This window comes from Carassius gibelio, chromosome A15, assembly GCF_023724105.1.
Source record: "Carassius gibelio isolate Cgi1373 ecotype wild population from Czech Republic chromosome A15, carGib1.2-hapl.c, whole genome shotgun sequence".
Classification (NCBI taxonomy): domain Eukaryota; kingdom Metazoa; phylum Chordata; class Actinopteri; order Cypriniformes; family Cyprinidae; genus Carassius; species Carassius gibelio.
This window is the reverse complement of record NC_068385.1, coordinates 26,267,778-26,275,019: the sequence shown is the minus strand read 5'-3', so window position 1 is coordinate 26,275,019 and position 7,242 is coordinate 26,267,778.

Here is a 7,242-nt window from a genome sequence, read left to right as displayed (position 1 = left end):
GTTGTGATTTCAGTTATGTGCACTTTCCAGAAGTTTGTGTGGTCTCCAGTGGAGCAGCTGTGGGAACACCTGGCCTGATACTACATCACAATTTGCAATGGCACAGAGTCTCTCACAAAGCGGATGACAGATTCAAGATGATAGTTATTATAGCTTTCAACGATTCGGTGACAGCTACCTTTCGTATGATTACCAGCTTCTTGTGCAGAATCCCACTTATCCCCCACTGTCCATGATTCTGCTCTGCCTACGATGTCTGAATCACTTTCAAACGTGAAGAACAACACCACAAGGCAGACCTTTGCACAGGAATTGTAATCTTATACATTTGATTTTTGTTAAGTGCAAACAAAAAATATACCAAACAATATGTTGCTAATAGTTTAAAGCAGATTAAGATGCAATGAGACTCAAGTTACAGTGCATTACAACATTAACATTATCAAATGAATTCAACATAAAACATTCATATTATTTAGTATTTGTTTTTATATAAAAGTGGTTGATTATTAATTGAATAAATTGTTAATTGAAAAATGAAATAAATTTATTGTATAATTATTAATAAAAAATGCAACAATGTATCACAAATAATTAACAAAATATAAGTGGTTAAGTGTTAATTAAATCTATAAATATATATTAAATATATGTTGTTATCAGACTGTTCCATGTTTTCTGTTTGTTTTTATTTCTGTGACCCGGTTTCTGTTCCCTGTGTATCCAGTTAATTTGTCCCAGGTGTTTCATATGTTGTTTCATTAGTCACAGGTGTTCCTCGACTCCCCCTCATCAAGTCCTGTATATATAATGTTCCAGTGTGGAGTTACTTTGTTGGATGTTAAATGTCTTCTGAGTTCCTGAGAGTTCCTAACCTGACTATGTCAGACTTCGTACTTCTGCTCAATTTCAGTTTGCTTCAGTCTGAGATAGCAAATCATCTCCCAGTTTTCCTCCGGCTCCAAACCAGCCAGCCAATTAACGAACAGAGGGTGGGCTGAGAGCCGTGATGTAGACACTAAACTAAGTGTAAGCAGTGAATTTAAGATTGTAGTTTAGGTTAGGGAAATTGAGCTGTACACGTCATAACCAAACGTTATGTGATTGGCTTACGGGTACACCAATAATTATAAACTTCAGACAAGAAAATATATATATATATATATATATATATATATATATAAAAGGTTAATTCAAAATATTTAGAAATAATAGGATATGAATATTAATAAAATAAAATGTTGTGTATCTGGATCCATTTTACATCTGCATTGGCTTGTTTCCAGGGGTCTGGCCCCCGTTGGCCCTTTGATCTGGAGGCCCCTGACAGTTAGAGACCTAGTGACAGTGACTCTGTTAGCTGAGGCCATAATCCCTCCTGGATCTAGGCGTAACAGCAGTTTTGGAAACAATGGCATGAAAATATAATTGTGAAAATGGAGTACATTGCAAGAGTATCCCAGTGTGTCATATAGTTAAGAGTCGTAAATGGTCCCCCGGGAAGGATTTAACCACTGTTTGCATAACTGAGAATCATTGTGATCCAATCTTACTTAAAGTTCAGTGTAATTGGTCATTTAACTTGTGTATAGTAATTGCCTTGCCAACTAAAAACAAATTAAGAATATTTTATCATTTTTCTGCTAAGCAATAGCTTAAACTAGATACTAAGCCATTATCACAGCCTGACCAAGCTGTAAGGCTGATCCGTTTTACTGGTTTTGGATTGGTAAGGCTAAGAAATCAGTTGAATTACCATAAACCAGAGTAATCAAGACTAAGTAATGACAACAAACCACATTAAGATGTTTTAAGCTGTTTCTGAAGGGGTAATAGTTTTGGTGAGTAATAGCAATGAATAAAAGGATAGTATTGTATTTGTAACTACTCATTGTTAAAAAAAAAAAGGAGAATTATTGCTAGAAGTGCTGATAGAAAACAAAAATTGCACGAAGAGAAAAAGAAAAATTTATTCATTTATTATCTTTTTTTTCACTATTTCATCTGGAGGCAATATTTTAAAATTACAATTAATTTAATGATTTTTTTTTTCTTACAAAACATGCAGTTTTTCATTTCACGAGATGTTAATTGATGGCCTGGAGTCGTGTGGATTACTTGTGGAGTTTCCAGTATGCTACTAACCTGATCTCATCTGTCTGTGATTCACGGTATAAAGACAGGGAGACGTTTGCCACAAAATACACCCAGTCTTCCATTACTGTAGATACGACTTCATAAAGATTTTTTTCATAAGCATAAGCTGATAAAAACTGCACTTAGAGAAAGCTAAGACCGCAATCACTCACACGTAAACACAAGCCAAAGATCTATTTGTGTTTGTTTTGTTTTTGCAAGAAGAGCCCCCAAAAGCTTAAAATGCATACTCCATGTGTCAGGCACGTGCACAGGTAGGGCTCAACCTGTGCAGAGCACATGCCCTTTTTGCCCTTACACTCCGAAGTGCCCTTTTTTTGGTGGTGTTTTTTAATTTTTTTTTATCAATGCTATTGGTCACCCTTTACATCTGTTTGTCTGTTTTACAAATATTTAGCAAATGAAAGTTCTTAAAACGAGCTTGTGTAAATCTTATTCGATCCTCAAGCTGTCAGTAAGCTGATAACTCCGCCCCCTCTATATTCATTAAATCAACTGAAGTTCCACAGCAGCCGCACAGTAGACAACAGCTGAGCTGAACAAAGTTTTGCGAAGGGTAAATACATATCTTGTTGTTTTAATAAGTACTACTAAACACTATGTCTATAAAGGCTCATATTTTATTTATTTGATGTCTGACTGACTGAGACATGTGGGGTGTCGCCTGAGAGAGGGGGCTAGCATTTGCCATCTAGTCATAGCCAATACATAGCCAACACTTAAATGGCCTGTGCATACAGTAGCATTTAATCTTTTATAAAATGCGATTTTGGCCAAATGCATTTTACCACAGGAAAAACCGAGCGCTCCGTCTATATAGCTACAAAAACTAGTTTGTAACCTGTAGATTAAAGTGTAATGTGATGCCGGCAGGCAGGCACCGTCGCCGTTTTAATGACGGACAAAAAAAAATTCACATTTGCACACTTTCGCTGGTCAAAAACTATATATTGATAAGTAATACAACAACATATAATTTGTTTTTACCATCGGAAAATCATAACAGGTGCGCCCCCGCGCTGTTTCGTACTGGAACTTACACAAAGCGACGAGTGATCCTCGTCACCTAGATAACATTTATAAAATATATTTCTAAGAAATTTCTTCTTTGATTTATGATTGCTGATACACTTAATTTATTAACATTTAGGCTAATCATGTTTTGGTATACTCTCCGTTTGTCCTCACATGTATAACATGTAGTAAAACATGGTAGGCGGATGTTGGATATGTTATAGTTACGGTATGGCTATAGTTTCTTATAATCTGGAATTGAGTTGAACATAATTAAATTATATTTCAAAAAAGTTTGTCAAAAATACTTGACTCATTGCTCACCTTCCCCTCTTCTCAAAGTCATTCATAATCATGTAAACCAAATAATACAAATTAGCTTATAAAACCAAACAGAATAGCTAAAAAAGAGAATATATATATATATATATATATATATATATTTTTCTTTGCAAAGTTCATAAAAAAAGTGCATAAAGTTCAATAAAAAAGATTTTGGTTTCTGTTTGGTGTTATAAGCTAATTTGTATTATTTCTTTAACATGTTTATGTATGAGTCAAGTATTTTTTTTTCGCTATAAATGCAATTTAAAAAAAGAGGGAGTACACAAGAGCTGTTGTAATTAGGTTTAGATAAGCCCTTAAAACCCTGTTTATCTATATTATCTAATTATCTAATATTATTATTATGGTTGTTATTAATCGTGAATAAATCTAAAGCTTTTGAGACTATTATTTTGTGTTAATGAATTTGTCATGAAGATGTGACCATTTCTTCCTGTTATGCAGGCTTACTAAATAATCTTGATATAAAAAAAGGGAGGGGGGTGCCCTTTTTCAGTTTCAGCACATGCCCCTCAAAAGGTCTGTGCACGGCCCTGCCATGTGTCATAGAGCCAGATCATCCAGTGTGGTTTGATCTTCCAAAAAATGTCAAAGGAATCCTGGAATGCGAAGCGAGGTCATCATAACACATAAAAGGAAAGACAGAACAGTGTGTTCACAGCATATGCTGTTTCTGCATGCATTGTCTCTCTCCTTTTACTTACCCAAAAATGATGATTCTGAATTTGGCCTCAAGGAGGCCTTTTTATCAAAAGTACTTTGATAAAGATTTTGAAAAGAATCTGTTTTCTGTGTAGCGCAGTGTAGGAGTGCAGGCATGATGTGGTAGGGGAGGGTAAAGTGTCATATGCCTTTTGGGCTCTCAGTGTACGCCCTTATGCGTTGTTCTGTCTCAGCCATCTACAAACATATTTGTATACATTATATAATATTGCTGAGAGATTCTTTTTCCCTTCAAGGCACGACTGAATGTATTGTATTTTAGAGCACAACAGTCCCTAAAACAGCATTATCAGGTGCAATAAATGGTTTTGCCGTTGAGTGTGTGGGTTGTGCACAGTTAACCCTTTCGAGTCGATTAACGCATATATGCGTTTTGAGTCATTTTCACCTGATAACCCCGAAAAGAACTTAAATTACACTCTCAGTTTTAATCGTACAGATAAGAGCAATACATCAATCGAATCTGTAAAGGGTCTAGTTTTTTTTGGATACAGACATAATAACAAAAAACCTTTGTGCACTTATAAAATAAAGATAACAAACAAGGTGCGCTGTCTACAGTCTTTGTCTCCGCTGATCGTCATGTACAAACATTTCATTAAAATGAACTGTAACTCCGTGAATACTCAACGAAGAGACATGAGAGAGATATCTATAGAAAGCCTGGAATGTCTACTTTTAAACTAAACAAGTGCTGCCGAAAACAAATATTCTGAGATAAAGTAATCCATATGAAAACAACGCGATGTCTATTTTTCATATCTCCGCTCATTATATCTAATGTGACCACGCCCCCGCGCTGAACGCGCTATTCAGATTCAAACTGAAGCGCGCGGCTTGAATACGCCCACACAGAAGAAAAAGCAGCCAGACTATTCTTCAAGTTTTTATTTTATTTTACTGTTTGCTTCGCGATGAGAGGACTAAGACATAATTCACCCCAAAAAGATGTGATGTGGTTGAGGATTTGAGAAATGGATTTCCTCAGAAAAAAGAATGAAGCACTTTATTCAGCAGAGATCATAAACAGAGTAAGTCTCTCTTTATTTATTTGTACTAGTTTTCACATAACGTGTAAACATTTTACTAGTTAGACTTTTTCCAAATACTTTTTCCAAACTATAATTCCTGACTAAATGTATAATCAAGTGAAACATTATGAAGTTTCAATAACAATATACAATACTAAACCATAAACATCTGGGATTTTCTAAACCTAGAGAAATAAGCAAAATACAACAGAATAGCTGAGGAATAAAACTCTTGTTGCAGTCTCATCCACAATGACTCTTAAACTAACCCTGTTAGGCTGAAAGTACACAATAGGATTTTATTGATGGCTCAAATAGGACCAATTAAAATCATTTAATGGTTTAAATTAATTAAGATGCAGATTGCTCACTTCTGCAAAAGTGTGTCTTTGATGGAATAGTTCACCCAAAAATTTGTTGGAAATTTACTCATCCTCAGGCCATCCGAGGTGTGGATAAGTGTGGTTCTTTATCAGAACAGATTTGGAGATATTTAGTATTAAATCACTTGTTTTCTCTGTAGTCAATGGGTGCCGTCAGAATAAGAGTCCACACAGCTGATAAAAACATCACAATAATCCAACTAATCCACACGACTCCAGTTCATCAAACCATTGTTATTCGGAAAAGCGGCAGGTGTGTAATATGTCCTTCATTAAGGAGTTATAACTTTAATCCATAGCCTCTAAAAAAAATAAAAAATAAAAAATAAATAAATAAATAAAAAACATTGTATATATAGATACAGTATACAAAAAGTCTTTATTAATGGACTGGATTCTCATTCTGACGGCACCCATTCATTGCAAAGGATTCATTGGTGAGCAAGTAATAAAGTGTTACATTTTTCCAAATTTGTTTGATGAAAACAAATTAATAATAATTATTATAATAAAATAAAATAATAATTTACATCTTGGATGGCCTGAGGGTACATTCTTAGAACAATTACATTTTTCTGTAAACGTGCTTTTTGTTTTGTTTTTCAATGTTAAATAACATTCATGAGAAAGTACAAAATTAAACCAAATATTACAACATCGTATGCATTAATGCATTTAACAACATTTAGCAAAAACAAGTGGCATCTGTCTTTGCTGGGAAACCCTGGTCTCTGGGAAACAACAATAAGAGTACACTGTAAAAAAATCTTTTGTTGACTTAACTCATTATTTTTTGTTATCTTTTTGCATGGGTTTTTTTGAGTTAAACTAACTTATTTGGAAAAGTGTACCTGACAAATTTGGAAAGGTTTACCTGACAAGTTATAAAGTACAATGAACTGATTTAATTTAGTTAATTAAACTTCGAACTTAAGTTCAGCCAACTAAAGTTAAGTTATCTAAACTACATCCAATAAGTTCAGCCAACTAAAGTTAAGTTATCTAAACTACATCCAATAAGTTCAGCCAACTAAAGTTAAGTTATCTAAACTACATCCAATAAGTTCAGCCAACTAAAGTTAAGTTATCTAAACTACATCCAATAAGTTCAGCCAACTAAAGTTAAGTTATCTAAACTACATCCAATAAGTTCAGCCAACTAAAGTTAAGTTATCTAAACTACATCCAATAAGTTCAGCCAACTAAAGTTAAGTTATCTAAACTACATCTAATAAGTTCAGCCAACTAAAGTTAAGTTATCTAAACTACATCCAATAAGTTCAGCCAACTAAAGTTAAGTTATCTAAACTACATCTAATAAGTTCAGCCAACTAAAGTTAAGTTATCTGAACTACATCCAATAAGTTCAGCCAACTAAAGTTAAGTTATCTAAACTACATCCAATAAGTTCAGCCAACTAAAGTTAAGTTATCTAAACTACATCCAATAAGTTCAGCCAACTAAAGTGGTGTTTTGAAACTTTAAAACCTGCAGCAGAACCAAATAATGAATTACTACTTGAACATTAATTTGTAAGCTACATTTGATTTAAACAAAAATGTATGGCAAATTAACAATCACTAATACAA